The sequence below is a fragment of the Dermacentor albipictus genome, chromosome 2 (genome assembly GCF_038994185.2).
Source record: "Dermacentor albipictus isolate Rhodes 1998 colony chromosome 2, USDA_Dalb.pri_finalv2, whole genome shotgun sequence".
NCBI classification, from domain to species: Eukaryota; Metazoa; Arthropoda; class Arachnida; order Ixodida; family Ixodidae; genus Dermacentor; species Dermacentor albipictus.
In genome coordinates, this window is record NC_091822.1 from 120,297,538 (window position 1) to 120,314,828 (window position 17,291).

The following is a 17,291-nucleotide window of genomic DNA, read 5'->3' on the forward strand; positions in this document are numbered from 1 at the left end:
CATTAGCTGGAGACCTTACGGCAGGCATTACTAAATCATGACCAGGGAGCTTACTGCTAACCATAGCTTTCTACCGTTACTAACGTATGGGGCCGAAACTTGGAAGTTACCAAAGAAGCTTGGGAAGACGTTGAGGACCGCGCAACGAACGATGGAATTAAAATTATTAGGCATGATGATAATAGACTGGAAGACAGCGATGTGGATTAGAGAGCGAATGGGAATAGCTGATATTCTGGTTGACATTATGAGGAAGAAGTCGTGCTGGGCAGACATTGCAATGCGTAAGGGAGAGAACTGCTGGTCTATTGGAGTTTCAAAATGGGTGCTAAGGGAAGGAAAGCACAGTCGAGGACGGCAGAGAATAATGTGGGCGTGATGGATTTGGGAAACTTGAAAACACGTGGAACCAGTTGGCACAAGACAGGGGTATTGGAGATCGCTGGAGAAGCTTTCGTCCTGCGATGGACGTCAAAATAAGCTGATGATGATGATGATGTGACGACATCCATGCTAGCTTCGCGGCATATATTTCATGTTATGTCATGCATGCGTGTCATGCACGTTCTGATAGCTCGATTTGCGTCGATAGCGGGGGGGGGGGGGGGGCTAGTAGCGGCGTAGCCAAGTGGGGCACACCGTGCACTTGTAACGCTCACTAACAATAAAATTTTTGCTGCTATGGCAACGGCCCCGCTCCTTCACCCTCCACGGTCAATTGGGACCCCCCCACCTTACACGAAAAAATTTTCTGGTTACGCCACTGTGGCGAGGGGGGTGTAAGATTGCTCTAGACCCCTCCCCCTAACTTGTCAACGGAAACGGGGGACGGGAGGGCAGCTGCTGCCGGGCCGCAAACCTTAGGCAGCCCAATTAACGGCTGCATTTCCCTTTGGACGTGAATACTGCATTAATGCCATTACACTGTAGGAATCGTGGCTGTTCGAGGGCATGCGACAATAAAAAAAACACATACAGCCATCAGAAAGTCTTAGCTTGAGCAGATCTTTGGGAGCTGGGCAAGACTCTCACAAAAGAAAAAAAGCTTGGCACCCCTCTTACAGGCATTGTCAACTCTGGGTCCCACCGCTGACTGTACATTTCCGGTAAAAAAATCACACAGGAACTCCTCTAGGATTTGTCTAAGTGTGCGTAAGCATTGTGACTCTTCCTCATCTACACGCAGTCCATGTCGTTATCAATGTTATGAGACTTGATCCGACAAGTATAAGCGACAGCGCTGCGGCGACACGGGCTGCTCTGGTCGGCAGCGCAAGCAAAGTACTGCAGGTGGCGGGGCCAGGCGCGCTGGTGACGTTCCGTTCGTTTTGAGCCGTTATCGCTCTTTAGCCCTCCTCATCCGCGACGAACCATTATCAACCGTTCTCCGGCGGCGGCTGCTTGTGGCACGGCCGCGCGAACCGTATCTTGAAAGCGAACTGCATTGTGGACAGAGTGTGCCCACTGCTGCAAACTTCACGCGCTGTGTTCTCACCGTTTACTTCGCTTTGAAAACAGACGCGCGCACACCTATCTTGAAAGTGATCTGCGGAAAGCGCATAGTGCGGCATAAGCTGAAAGCTTCGTGAGCGCAGTGTTCTCGCCGCTTCGGTCGCGTTGAAGCGAGAGCTAGCACGAAGGTGAATTCACTCGCTGCTGCGGGTTCTATTTTGAAAGATATCGTGCGGTACGCACTGACGGACGGATGGTTTTTCTTGTAGGGGAAGTATAGAAATGCTTACGTTATAAAAAAAATCGCAGGGTTCGCGAATTTCGCGATAAGAACCAACACCAACCTGCTCCCCCGCCCCCCGCTGAGCGATGCCGTCTTGATCGCCCCCTCCGAACCCCGGGAAAAGGGACACTACCTTTCTATCTCAGTTGAAGAAAGGATGATGAAACGTTAACAACGACAATAACGGCACTTCCTAACGAGTTGTCTTATGGCCTCTGAGATTTGCGCGCGAAGCTGGCGCGCGCGAACCTGAGAGGCCATAATTGGCCGCTTATAGCATAAAAAGACAAAGACAATGCCAAACGACACAGCTAAAAATTCAAACAAAGAACTGATCTTAGCTGTACTGTTTGGGGAAAAGAAATAAAAAATTAGACAGCCGCAACACACGCCACTAAAGCCGCCACCGCCGGCGTAACGCGGAACCAACAGTTGGCAACATTCATTCGCGCGTCATTGCTTCGTCCGCTTCGTCTCCTCAACCAACGCCTCAACGCACGGAGGAAGGAAACTCCGTGCCTCAACGAGAGCCGCCATCTTCTCGCGTCTAACGTTTCGTATAGTTTTGTTCTCTGCAATCCGCGCACACAGCGCATCGGTGGCTGCACGTCTGCTCGGCGTCGCAATGCGGCCTGCGTCATTTTCTGGTGCTCGCGCAATCGGTGTGAAACATGTCGCATGTGAAATGTTTGATAGAAGTGCCTCACGTCCAAGTCAAGCCGCCGTACGGGTGTATGGCTGTGCGCCCCGTTCTCGGAAGCGTCGACGGGTTTCCGGCATGCGGATTTCAGGTACGTGCAAATGCGTTTCGCCCTCCTATTGAGCTCCGCAGCAAAGCGTGCAATATTTCATGTGAAAGATGCAGTGCCCGTGATCATGGTGTGAATTTCGAGCGGCAAACGAGAACTTTGGCACTTAGAGCACACCGCGGCTGCTAAGTCAGCGTGGAAATTGTTTTACGTTACCGTAATATGTTGCTGTCAGTCTAACCTGCGGTTTGTGGACAGCTAGCCCATTGACTTTTGCTTGTGGCAGCGATAGGTATATAAATGGAAGCGATAATAATTTTCGAGAGCAGAGAGTTTTTTCGCTCGATGTTTGGTCGTGTTCATGGCGTTATGAAAGCTAGAAAACTAACTGGCTTGATCGTGCTTAGTTCCAACTCCAAGAGGCGTAACGTTGGCGCTGTATATGTTTGTTTTCGGTGTCACGAGTACCACTTTCATGCTTTTGTTGAATGAGAGTGGTAGCTGCTGCGTGACGTCTGGGTAGAACACAATAAAAGCAATTTCCTCACTCATACGTATGCAATGTGAGGTAGCAAAATTTCCAGCGTTTTATTCGGAGCGTAAATATCCAGTATAGTTTAGTAAGAAACTCAAATTCTGTGTTAGCTTAGTAGGCGTGAAACAAGTGAAACTCGCATTCCGTTTTGAATTGTTCGCCCAAACTGCACCGCCCCCAGATGCGTCATCGGGTAATTGACAGTAGCTTCGCTACGTGAGTTTTTATGCGCCTATATTGCCCGGTTAAGTATCCTGTTAATTTATGCCGACGCTCGTTCATCTTGATTTTAAGCGGTTACTATCCCCGAGTACCGGACGATGCCAAACTTGTGAGGTGTAGCAAACGCGGGAAATTCAAAGTGGCGTGGCTGCAAGTTCCTGTTTTTACGTTTCTTGCATTCAAAGCCAACAGACACAGTATCACTGATTTATTTCCATTTCTGCTGTACTTGATCAATCTAATGTGACAACTGCATTTGCTCTTTAATGTTCTCCATTTACTGTGTATTCAGCTTGGCTGCCGCCCTCTCTTCAGAGGATGCCGCTGTGATAGCTCTTTCGTATAGCACATGCCTCTAGGCCCTTGTGTTTCAAGGACTCCGGCGGGGCAGCAGTGCTCCAAGTAATTTTACCATCCTATATATTTTCTATTTTGTATCATTCTTCCACGATGCATTTTAATGTTAATAGTATTCGTCATTAGTCATCGCCATAATTTTATAGCACGTAGATTTTACGCACTTTACAGCGACAATTTTTAGACCAGTTTACAGCCAAGTCACATCTTCCATAATACGTCGTCAACATTACCACTTGTCATGGCGCTCTTTGGCCAAACCTGGCCCTTGCGCCATAAAACACCACACATCATCATCATCAGCTTGGCTGCCAGAAAATGCTTGAATTTCTTTCAGTATCCAAGTGACGAAATATTTCACTGACGGCCGTGTGTGAAACACGCAAGATGACAAAACTGATAGCAAAATGATGAGATATTTCTTTTATAGCGTTTGGACTCGACTTTTGGTGAGGATGTCGATCGACCTTGGGCCTGGTGACAGCACACCCGACATCGCCAAAGTGCAGCCTATCAGTTGAGTGCCCCCAAATGGACCATCAACATCGGAAAATGAAGCAGAGCCAGGTAGGGGCAATTTTTACTTTGGAACAGAATACTGACAGCTGCCTCTTTTTTAAGAACTAAATAACATATTTACAAACCAATCCTTTCTCTTTGTGCAGCCTACATAGAATTGGTTTTTGCTTGTTATACAGACCTTCAGAAAGCAGTTCTTCTGAACCCTTTTTGCATGCACAAATAAATAAAGAGGAGTGCACTTTCTGAAGAAATTGATGGTCTGAAATGTGCGTTCGACACACAGTGAGATGCAAAATAACCAGCAACTTTAAAGCGGTAAAAAAAATTTGAAACATGTTCCAACATCATAACCCGCCTTGGCATACGGATCTAAATATAACAGCAACGGAGGTGCATGCAGAGAAGTGTTTGTAATTGTTTGCAAGATATGTACATTGTCAAAGAAATTGTTTTTATTTACTTGGAGCTTTTTGGTGCCATGGCAGTGCAGTAAAAGCTCAAAATGGTGCCCCTGCTCCTAATAAAGCACCTTTAGATTTTAAAATTAAGTTATGGGCTTTTACATTCCAAAACCTAAAGTTTTGGGAACCTGGTTTCTTTAATGTACACCTGAATCTAAGGGCATAAGCGGTATTGCATTTTACCCTCATTGGAGGGCAGCTGCCATGGCCTAGATTGAAGCTGGGGCCAGCATGACTGAGCAGCATGGCATCATAGTAAGTGGGCTATAACACCAGGTCAAAATGAGAAATACTGCTTAGATCTACCAACTTCTTGGCTCACAAGCACTTTGCACTAAGTTAAAGGAGTATGGAGTACTGACAGCGACTGTTTATGTACCAATTTCTTTTTAGGCTGACTCCATTATTAAGGTGTGAAGCTTCAATTAGTCAAAACCAGCCTAAATTACAGAACCAGCTCAAAACGCACCATGTATAGCTGGATTTGGACATGCAAATGGAGTCAATTCATGTCGCCGAAAATGGAAGTGGCAGTCACACTATTTCATGCATTTTGCCTAAAACATAGTCAATAATAATTAATCAATTTCTAAAATATTCTTTTCAAAAAGTTTTTTTCAAGCATGGAAGGAGCCAAATGGTGTTCAGGTGCACGAGCGGTTAGTTGCATGGCACTTCTTGCATGTGTTCACTGGCTTCTTTCAAGCTTGAAAAGAAAAATTTGTTGCACCTACTGAACAGTAGAAATCTGGATTGGGAATTTTTCAGGATGCTCTACAATTTTCGCACTGACACTTTTGCTTTGAATAAAATGTTTGAGCAGTTATATAATTGTTAATAACTAATTACCTAATTAGGAAAAATGCAAGAATTGGTTTCACTTCCTCAAAACGATGACAAACGACATTACCTCGGTACTGTCCAGCTACGTGGCACTTGTACATATTTAAAGTTTGCGCATGTCATACAGACCACCTGGTAATTACAAGGCATATATAGAAGTGGCCAAGTTGTGTGAGCCAGCCATGTGTAGCGAATCATGAGAAACAGCCACGTTTCTTTGACTTAAGGGCATAAGATTTACATGCTCGACACCTTGTATCAGTGTGCTCTAGGCCTGTTCGTAGTTTAGCTGCTACATAAACGATATTTCTCCACTTGTAAGCTCATATGCATCTTTCAAGTATATTGCCTCATGTGTCCAAAATAGACCATCTTCGCACTTCCTTCATTATGTCATCTGTGGCTGTGCTAAATATTTAACATGCAACTGCACGAATTTTCATCTAGTTTTCATATTTCCTTCTTGTTTGGTGGCTTTATTTCTGAACAAGATGTTTTCGGTAAACCCTGTTCCACACAGCACTACACAGCATTTCTGCCTTGAGTGGGAATTTTTTTTTTCAGATTGACATTAATACACCTTGCCTGTGCAATGTAAGGCATTCTACATAACACGGCCCTGCAATAATGTTTTATATTGCATTCCAGCATCATGCAAAACTGTTTACTTACCAGATTAGAATATGTATAAACGTTGGAAGTAACAGAACTGGAAGAAGCCAGCAGATAATGAGGCCAAGGAAAGCATACAGGAACATGTTTTAAGTTTTTTATATGAAGTATAGAAACGATAAATTCTAGGTAAGTGAAAGTGGATTAAAAGATATCCACCTGTGGGTGGGGAACGGACCCATAACCTTCACATTACGCATGTGATATACTAACCACTGTGGAACTACGGCCGTGTTCGAGCGTCGACAATCTGAGGGGCCATTGTGGATGGTTGAATGCTGCCTCGGTGGCACAGTGGTTAGTGCATCGCATGCCTAATGCAAAGGCTGTAGGTTCGTTCTCCCCCCATGCCTGGTTGTTTTTTTTTACCGTTTTCATTTCCCTTTATCATTTCTACATTTAAATAGAAAATTACAAATGAGTTTCCACGTGCCTTCCCTGGCATCTTCCAGCTGTGATTCAGAAAAATTTTGACCCTCAGTATCCTTTCTTCTCGTTTCGAAGAACAGGAGCTTCATTTTAAAAAGAATGAATTCATCTTGTTCAGCATCTCAATGTGGTCTCAAATCTTATCACAGCACAGCTGTGAACTCGCCCTGTACAAAGCCTGCACTAAGTAAAACAAATCACAACATGCAGTTGCTGCCACGTTGAACTGGTGGAATGAGTAGTGAAATGCAGCACCTCCTGAACTAGTTCAGAAAGTGCAGGTTATTCAAGTGGAGATTATATAGTAACAGAAGTTGAGTGATTCTGCATTACATTCACGAAATATACTTCATGATACTTTTCCATTTATTTCCTCAGTTATTAAGAATCCCTTTTGCATTGTTGGACAAAACTACAGAATGCCAACATATTTTCTAGCATTCACTGGTAGCAAACATGTCAAAACTTGTTCTAGTTTCTGGATTGCCTCTTTAGCCGTTAACCCCCAAGTTAATTCCGGAGAAATGTACCGAATTTTTCACGTACTCAATTTTTCGGTGTCATTCTCATTCTAAAAATATATTACTTCATTGGTCTCTGGTTAGAAATAACAGAAAAATAGGAGCTGCTCTTGCGGGCAGCTTTCCCTCAATGCCGGCTGTAACTCATCTTTGACAATAAGAGCAGCGTAACATCGGGCAGAAAAAGTGCGATTCGTCATTGGCGATATTGGTACTGCCTCCAGTCACTAGTACAGCTTGGGATCAATGGTTAAACGTTGCGACTTTGTTGCTGCCCAATTTTAATTCTGCAGCTGTTACACTTGGGTGTAGCGTGTGTATGTACGTGTGCATGCATTAAAATGATTTCACGCTAGAGCAAAGCAACTGTAGTGCAGAGAGGCATTAGTCATCTTTATATATTTGCTTTGTAAAGATGCACTAAGTTTATCTTTTGCAGTATAGACTTGGCGCTCATTGGCCAAAGATGCCCTTGTGCTACTAAAACCTATCAATTAATTCGCTTTCGGTCTGTGAGTTTTAATTTGTTTTTCTTGAACTGTGCAATTCTCACTCACTGGACTGCATGTCATCTGAGGTGTTCCTTTTTCAATCAAGAATGTTGAGGTTGTGTTTGTGTAACTCGATTTCTTGCCTCAAACGAGCTTGTGCAAACTGACCAAGCTGATAATTCTACCTGCTTATATATTAAATATGTTGCGGTTATGAACCCTCATAATGAATGACACACAGTATAAAAATTTTATCTAATAAAGCAAGTTAATGAAATTTTTCATGTTTTTCGTGTTCATGTTCACTTCTCTACTCTAGTGTCCTGTCTGCATGCCTCACCTCTTTTTTTGCATATTAAATATCGTATAAACTTAACCATGCTTTTTTACCACAATGCAGGGGGAAAAGGTTCCGGTAACACCATGCATTCAGTATGGTGGCCCAGATGTGCATGCAAGCAACCTCCTTCATGTGGACCAAGAACTACTCTGCAGTGTCTCGCAGACTTCCATGCGAAGCCCTCAACATTCTCGTCTCAGTAGAATGGCTGCTCATCTATCTGCGTGTCCATCACCAAGACGGCCAGTTGTAAAGCTCCTGTACCCGTTTAAGAAAGCTTAATGATTTTTTTTTATTTAGTTTTCACGGTTGGCCGTAGAATCTTAACATTTTTTATGTTTCTAACATTTTTACCTGGCACAAAGTGGTGCAATAACTTTAAACCAGTGTAATGTATTTTAATCATGCTCACTGTAATGCCTATCTGGTTTTGTTTGAGTTTAAGAAATTTGAATGTCTGATGAGGTAACGGCATTTGAATTTGTCATCGTGGCTCGTTTCAATGAGCTGCTAAAAAATAAGACGCAAAACTTATCACACGCCAGTTGTAGAATTTTTATTTTCATGACTAGACTATACACGTTTCAAAAGATGGAAAGTGTGGAAAAAAGCCTCAAGAACATAATCATCCTAGGATTGTCATGTCCTTACAACTCTGCAATGACTAATGCCTCATACATCTTGGGAGCACATTGGTCGCAATACCTACAGGTATACTTGATAAGAGAATAGCATGCACTCGGATTTGAGATTTGCCACGCAGTTGATGGCTGATGGCTTTTGTTTGTCGTCTTCATCTTACTTCTATGTATTCAATATACATTTAGATGGGCTGCGGTTTTTTGCAGTCACCTATATATATATATATATATATATATATATATATATATATATATATATATATATATATATATATATATATATATATATATATATATATATATATATATATATTCTTCGTTTCAATAAAAATTTAGTTGAGAGTTAGCGCTCATCCTATCTGCTTCTGGTCTCTGTCCGTGTCACTTCGTGCTACAATCCAAGATCATGTTACTGTACCAACTCGCACAACTTTCTATCCTTGTGTTAAAGACACACTCAGACTTGTTCTTACTTATGTGACCGGTTATTTTTGTGCTTTATAATAAGATGCAGTGCTTTTCGAATGAAAACATGTAATAAATAGTTCGTAGTCAGGCTACTTAAAAAACTGTTCTGCTTAAAATTTAATTGAGCAAGCCTGTGCCCATTATTTGGTGCTTATGTCTTTGTATTGGTATGGTTTTACTCCCTATTTTCCTTTTTACATTTAAAATGTGCAAACATTATTATGTAACCATTTCTCTTTAATGAAATAAATACTTCTCACATTTCGTCACAAATTTTACAATGATGTTGTTCAATTAGGTAACCTTAGACTAGCTGATTGTTATTCTGGTAGCTTAACTTACAATGCCTGTGGTATATTCAATGCAAGCACATGGTGAAAAATAAACTAAATTGGGTATAAGCAGGTCACTGGCAGTAAATGGAGCATACATATATTTCAGGAAATAGTGCATGCTTATATATTGAACAGCATGCACAGCTGCACATGCTGTTTTGTTCGTAAATGCTGAAACATTAATCGGCGTGGAAGCACTTTGTTCTTTGGCTTTCAGTGCTACCTTTAAGTCATATGTTAAAGTAATAGTAGAAGCATCCCGTGGAGATAAATGACAACTTTAATGAATAGAGGTATAAAATGTGTGCTTCAAACGGCAAAAAACTGCTTGACAGGCAAACGTATGCTTCTGTAGTACTGCACTTGTTACCATCGCCAGTCCATGCATTGCTTGCGCTCAATAGCATTCAATATGAGCTACAACAACGAGCTGTGGTGTCTTTCCCTCCTCTTCGAGCTGGTGTTGCGAAAATTTTTGACCAAGAAAAGTGGAGGTTTTTAATTATTTCTGAAATGCATGTAACCATGCTTTTGGCTTTGTGCTGTTTCCACGGGGTCATAAGTACTGGTGCACCAAGGTGCCGGAGATCCTGTGTCCTTAGTGCAGCGCGCATTGTTATTGCGCTCTGCATCCTGCCGGCAGTGTACTATCACTGCAGAGGAAGATTACGAAAAGCATGGCCTGTGTGCCTTGCTGCAATGGCGAAACCTTAAGTTGTTTGCCTGAAAGGGACGCACGTTATGCTACCAAATGACGGACCAGAAGCGCAATACGAGGACGCCTCACAGATTCTGGCTCATACTGAACAAGGTAGTACCATAGCTAAGGCTAGGCAGCATTCACAACAGCTAGTCTGGCCATTAACTACATGGCTGTAGTGAACGCTAAAATACTTGCAGGGATAACACCCTTTTGGAAGGCTGTTGTCCCTGCTACACCCATATTGAAAGGGTGGTGTCTGTGGTTACACCCCATATAAAAAGGGTGTTGTTTTGTTTTACACCCATAGGTGAGGTGACGTCATATTAACACCCCTTCTTTCGTGGGGTGTTAATTTGCATCCCGTTGCTTGGGGTGTAGCAATACACCCAAAAAGGGTGTCACCCATGGGACAAGTCATTTACACCCTTAAGGGTGTTAAATTTTTTAGAGTGTAGGCGGTATATTGCATTGCTTATTGTGTTCGCGTTGAAATATTTTTCAAGTTTTTGAAGAGCCGTCTTTACACAGTTACTAAGTAAGACATGCATGCAGTATGCTTTGCTCGTTTTATCGCTGATCCCATTACGTGTGCCAATTCGATCATTTTCTCAAAGTAGTAGCGAATTCATATTTTGTACTTACGCTTCCTTAGCCTTGACATGTTTCGTTTCATATGTATTATATGTCTTGTAATCCGGGAGTTTCTTTTGCTCACTTTATTTATTTTACTGTGTGGACACAGTTTGACAAGCAATGCAGGGCATAGGTTTTAAGTTTACACCAAAATTCGTTTACTGTTATAGAGTTATCACGGACAAGGGCAGAAAAAAATGGGGTAGTAGTAATCACAAAGGCCAAGAATATTGACATAATCCGCGTTTTTCCGATGACATATTCGAGCGATAAATTTTTCTAGTCATGCTGACGACGGCAGTGGTAGCAAATATTTGGTTGCCTTGTCGTCCAAAAACGCCGTCAATTGCTTCTCGTGATGTGCCTTCTGCACGAATGTTCTCAGCGACAAACGTTAGATCGAGAATTGTGCTGCTCGTAAATACGACACGCGTTTGTTGCTGGACGATTTGCTTTAAACATCTATTGCAGGCAGTGCAGTGTCTTCTTCCAGGTCTTCCAGGTAAGTTATTCTTCCAGAGGCTTCATCGCCGTCCGGTTGCACTTTGCACCCACGGAGGTCAATTTAGGAATACATCGGTTGGTTAGGACAAAGTAGCATACATCGGCTAGCGGCGGCCGATTATCGGCTGACTCGACTTCTCTTCTCTTCTCTACCCACTCTCCTAAATTATTTTAGGCCTCCTCACACCCTTATTTTAGGTCTCCTCGCTCACATTCTACCTATCAGCTCTTTTCAAAGTATGCCGGACCTTCAACAATCCACACTGTAATCGCCCCTCTTTTTTAGTCCAGCTTTCGGAACGCGCAAAAAACATCCCTTAAAGCTAACGCCACATGGCCCTCTTGCTCGAGCTTCACACACCTCGATGCAGCTGGCCCGGTGCAATACCATGCCCTGCGAACACATAAATTTCCCCACGAGCCAGCAACCCAGGTCATGCAGCAGAGTCGTACTGCTGGACATGGTGCAGAAACGTAGCCACCAGGTCTCCCGTTGCATAGGTGTGCTCGACGGGGCAAACTTTGTATCTCCCCCACCGCAACGCGAATACCTTCCCCCCTCCACCCCCCCCCCCCCCGGCAGTGCTTGTGTTGTGTGCTGGCCTACAAGAACACGCCTATAAACCGCTGAGCGACATACATACGCGTGGTAAGGCGGCTGCTTGGCATCTCGGTGCATACGCTTGCTAGTAAAGTGCCCATACATATCGTGCTGCAGCGCAGTGGAAGTGCGCCATCCCCAGCGGTCCCTGCCTCGAAGAGCAGCGCTGTTCGTAAGAGCACAAGAAACCATCGGCTGCAAAAGAATAAACGACCTGCGCCTGTGCCATGCATGTGGCCCCCGGGTTCCAACGTGGTGGAGTCCAATGCATGCAAGGCTGCTAATGTCAAAGAACTAAGACCATGTGATGTATCGTCTCAGTGCTGTCTTTACCGATAACACCAGTATCATACGACTGCCATTTTATGCCTGGTATATTGTAATCCCCCGAAAGGACAACCTTTTTGTTTCCTTGAAGGTGACGCTACACGAAATTGAAAGGTGACTGCGCCGGTCCAGAATTCGGCGCTCTGTACATTGTACCAACATAAGGGAATATACGCCGATCGTGATCCTACCAAAACAATGTTTCTGCGCCGGTAATGTTGAGTAGGGGTGTGGTCCAAATGTCGTGTTTTACAAAAATCTCGAGGCCACCGCCACATGCACATCCTTCCTCACAAGGAATTATATAGCCCGGAGGTATTACATTGTGGGTCAAGATACGTGGTGACAATCAAGTTTCATTACTATTTATGATATTAGGATTATGGTCAAAAGAAAAGCTTTCAAGTCCTACCGTCTCATTAATGGTAATCCCGGAATAGATATTCAGAATAGGTAGTTTCTTTTTGGACTTATATGGTTGCCGTCGGGTTATTCTAGGAAAAACTTTTCTTACTGCTATTTTCTCGCTTATTTCTTCATCCTATGCAAAGAGTTCATAATTTACTTCGATATTATTGTAGACGAGTCTGACATTTTATTGCTTTTCTTGATTAAGTTTCCAACTATCCCAAAACATTTTTCTTATGTTGCTTACCGCCAGAGAAAAATCTTCACTGTATGAGATTTTGGAACCCTTCAGCCTGAAACAGTTGAGAAGTATCTTGACTTTGTCTCGGTAATCGAACATCTTAAAGATCCCAGGGCGCATCTTATTAGCCTCCTTCAGACCCGGGTAAGCGGGGTACTCACTCAAAACTGTACACATTACACCAAGCACATCTTTAACTAATTTAATGCTTACTTCGTGTACTAAGCTCTCTGATGTTTTCTCTTATAGTTCGTTCAAGCCGTAAATAATTAGGTTTGACTCTCTGCCTCGGTTTTCCCGGTCATCAACCTGACGGGAAAACGATTTTGTGGTATTTTCTAGCTGCATGCACTTTTCCTCGATGGTTGAAAAATGACTTTCAAGCTGTTCTACGAGATCTAGTTTGAAGGGAATAGTTGCTTACGACTCACTTGAACACTTATTTTAGTTTGTATCAGTGATATCGGCAGCCATTTTTCTAATGTTAGCAGCGAGGTCCTGCATGTCAAGACCAGGGTTGCTCTCTACATCCCCTCTCATCTCCTGCCGGACGCACAAAAGGAGTCAAGGTATTACTACGGTAGCATTTGTCATAACGCTAGCTCACCTGGAGGCTTAAGTCGTGGAAGCAGCGGCTATTTTAAATAGGTTGATGTCGGCACAGTTGCCGATGCTGGTACAGCTTCCAAGAAGCGGTGATCCAAGTGCATCGGAATGGAACGCCATTGTGCATACGTTGCCACGCAGCCCAGGAATCGTCCATCAGCGCGTGACCGCTGATTGAAAGCTCATCGATGTGGACCGAACGGGAGTTGTTAAAGCTAAAGGCTTAGATGGCTCATGGGACGAAAAATCCGATGTCCGGCGTTATAGAAGAAGAAGGCACTTTAATAAAGAATAGTCCGGCAGTTCTTGCTATGGTGGCCTCAGATGACGGCTCGAAGTCCTTGGACTCGAGCGGCATCTTCGGCTTGCCGGACGGCCCAGAGCTGGTCTGCCAGCTCTGAACTTCTGATAGCCGCCTCCCAGTGGCGGCGACGCCTACGGAGAAGGTCCCCGGCGGCTCCCGCATCCGGGGCAGCGTCGGGAAGAAGCGAGCTCGAGCCTTCTCCTACCCTGGCAACGGCCGCGATTATGGACGCGTCGCCAACGGAGCTGGTTTGATTACCGTAAAGCAGTGATTTGGGCTTGTTGGTAAGACATCGTCAGGCTTATAGCGCGTTAAAAAGACCTTCGTCCTTGTCTTTTAACGCGATAGCGTTAAGGAGATCGTGTAGCAGAAAAGCCGGTGTCGTCGGCGTCGGGTGTCGGCGTCGGCGTATGCGGCGTTGACCGTGAGCGATAAATCACGGCAGGCGCTTCATAGATAAAAAGCAACTTCCAAGATTTTTAACGCGCTATAAGCCTCACGATGTTTGATTACCGTTGTTGCCGGCACACTCCCAGAGCATGTGTCGCAGCGTCGCTCTCTGTCCGCATGTTTTACACGCGTCTGTTGAATATAAACGCGGATACCAGTGGTGTAAGATAGCGGGGCTAGGGTAGGTGTGTGTCTGGAGCCAGCGTAACGTTCCGGCCTCGTTCCTGTTCAATTTATCGTGCGGTGGCGGGAATGTGCGTCTTTCGAGCCTGTAGTGTTGGGTGAGGTCTCTGAACGTGGTTAGGCGATCGCCCCACGGGAACCAAAATTCATACAGAGCCTAACCCACGACCTTTGGTGGAAGTCGAACCCACTTGTACATATTGGCAAACAGGCCAATTGTTCAAGTTGGATTGCAAGGGACACTGTGAAGGTCGAGAGTCGAATCCACGACTTTTGGTGTTAATTAAGGCACTCGAACCCGCTACCCAACATGGAGATATGGATGAACCGGCCTCTCCAAGTTGTATACCAATTGACATTGTGAAGGTCGAGATTCGAATCCATGACCTTCGGTGTTAATTAAGGCGAACTTAATTAAGGCACTCGAAGCGACGACCCAACATGGAGATATGGACGAATCAGCCTCTCCAATTGTGATTCCAATTGACGTTGTGAACGTCGAGAGCCGAATCCATGACACTTGCTGCTATATAGGCAAAGTTAATTAGGGCGCTCGAACCCACGACCTTTTTGGGGAGTCGTACTCGCTACATTTGGTGTAAACTGAGGTGAAGTAAATTAAGAAGCGGTAAATTAAGATGGCGGTAATTAAGGCACTCGGACCCACGAACTTTCGTTGAAGACAAAATTCTACAATGGCAAGCAAAATCGCGACGGAGCGTTGACCTACGAATTCCGAAGGTTGCACGAACATTGTGTACAGACCATTACCAAGACATGTAGTCAACTGGCAAGTCAAACGCCTATGGTAGTGACATGCGTCAACGTGCGATCTCTGCCAAAACATTCGCAGGACATTACGCATAGCATCAACCTAATGGAGGCAAACATGTTGTGCTTTGCAGAAACGAGGATGGAGCCAGCAGATACGAGAAAGTTTTCTGGGTTTCGCTACGTGAGTAGCGCACAACGTCATGACAACACTGCAGCAGGCGTAGCGATCACATTAAAGACACAGTACAAGCAACACCCGCGGATCTGAATGGTCAATTATACATCGGTGAAATCTGTGCAGTATGGTTGCAGACGGGCTTCATTGTAGTCTGCGTTTACTAGACATCCAATTTTTGCAGAAAAAGAACCAGGCAACTTCGTTGTCCGAAACATGCCACCGGACATGCACTATCTCCCAGTGATTATGATGGGTAATTTGAACACAAACGCTTAGAAAAACGCAGCATTTCTCAAGCGCATGGAAACCGTTCTGGCTCTGAATCTTGCTACGCCAAAACAAGTGGTGACATGAAAGATTCGAGGAACGTCCATCGACTTGGCATTCCACAATGAAAATTCTATTAAAGACATCAAGTATGTCGGATGCTACTTCACTGATCACAAGGGCATTGTAATCTCCGTGGTTTCAGAACTACCATCGCGGTGACCAAGTGTCGGAGTGGGGTTCAGAATATTTGTATGCATCTGACGATGAAATGTGAGGTCTACGACACATGTATTATGGTAAAATAAAACAAACTCATTTAGTGACCCTGCGCATCTGCCTTAGTGGTTTTCATATAATTGCCACCTTCGTTCTAATGTTCCACAAATAACTCATAACAAGTGACAATTTCTAGGCGACCGAAAAGCAGGAGGAAAAACATTTATTAAAAAAAAGGACAAGCAGGTGTCTTTCTGCTTGTGCGGGAGGTACCCTTAGTCCAGGGCTCCTGCGGCTCTTGCTGTCTCCCGGGCCCAACTCACCAGTTGTTGCTGGTTACGAGGGTTCGAACTAGTCAGCACGGCTTCCCATTGCTCGGGTGTGGGATTGGGTATTTGCGGGGCTACCTTGACGCTGGGGCACGCCCATGTGGTGTCTTATAGGGAGGCGTAGTAGTTACGAAGAGAACAAGTTTTGGGGACGCCGGCTGCATGGCTGCACTATTGTGGCCCCATCATCACCATCTGGGCCTGGCTCATGCGCCTGCACCACGCGCAGCCAGCCTGGGGCCGGAGCGCGAGGAACGGCGACCAGGAAGCTGTCAGTTGGCCTAGGACTTCGGGCAGTAGAGGTTGCCTTTTGCATGACTCTTGCACCCTGTGTCGTCTATGAGAGCCTTAGCTGGCCATTGACTCTGAAGCCACGGCCCTGAGCCCACACAGTAAAGAGAAGAACTAGCAGAGAGAAATAGTAATTGACAACGCATTCGAATGAGAATGACAAAATGAGTCAATAAATGTCTCGTAAGCGCGCCGGCTTTCGTTTTCATCCTCGTTATTGTATACTAAAGTGTCTGTAAACTTTTCCTCTGAATGCAGACAAACAGCCCCAGCACGCACGCACGCACGCACGCACACACACACACACACACACACACACACACACACACACACACGCGCGCGCGCGCGCACACACACACACACAAACACACAAACACACGCACACACACACACGCACACACACACACACGCACACACGCACACACACACAACACACACACACAGAAGCACACACACACAACACACACGCAACACACACGCACAAACACACGCAACACACACGCAACACACACGCACAAACACACACACAGACATATACAAAACACACACACGCACGCACAAACACACACACACAAGCACACACAACACACACAAACACACACACACACTCCCAGATATCGTCCATATTTCGCAACACGCATATTTGAAACTGCCAAGAACTATACACGCAAGGTATATTGCGCGTGGAAAGGAATTAGTACTGGACGGGAAATACTCAACTGCGCTACGATAAACAAATGAATAAGAGAGCAACGTCTCAAACAGCGTAGAAAAATTCATGTGGGGTCCATCCTTTCCAGGGAGGTTGAAAGACCTGCAGCACTGTATTTTCCGCTAGTTAATCCAGTATAAAATAATTTGAGTACCCCCCTTCCCCCGAAAAAAAAAATAATCCTGGATACGTGCCTGAAAGAAAGATATCACAAAGCTAGCATCCGGTTGCAACACCGTC

General features: G+C 44.7%; 1 protein-coding gene and 1 long non-coding RNA gene across 5 annotated transcripts in view; both read left to right on the forward strand.

The window, feature by feature from the left end:
* Positions 1–17,291, forward strand: part of LOC135914717 (chondroadherin-like) — a 660,669-nt gene that overhangs the window by 266,753 nt on the left and 376,625 nt on the right. The gene's annotated exons all lie outside the window — the stretch shown is intronic.
* LOC139055531 (uncharacterized) lies at positions 2,304–8,263 on the forward strand. Its single transcript, XR_011511834.1, has 3 exons — positions 2,304–2,526; positions 4,029–4,165; positions 7,938–8,263. It is a non-coding gene; the product is annotated as an uncharacterized lncRNA (long non-coding RNA).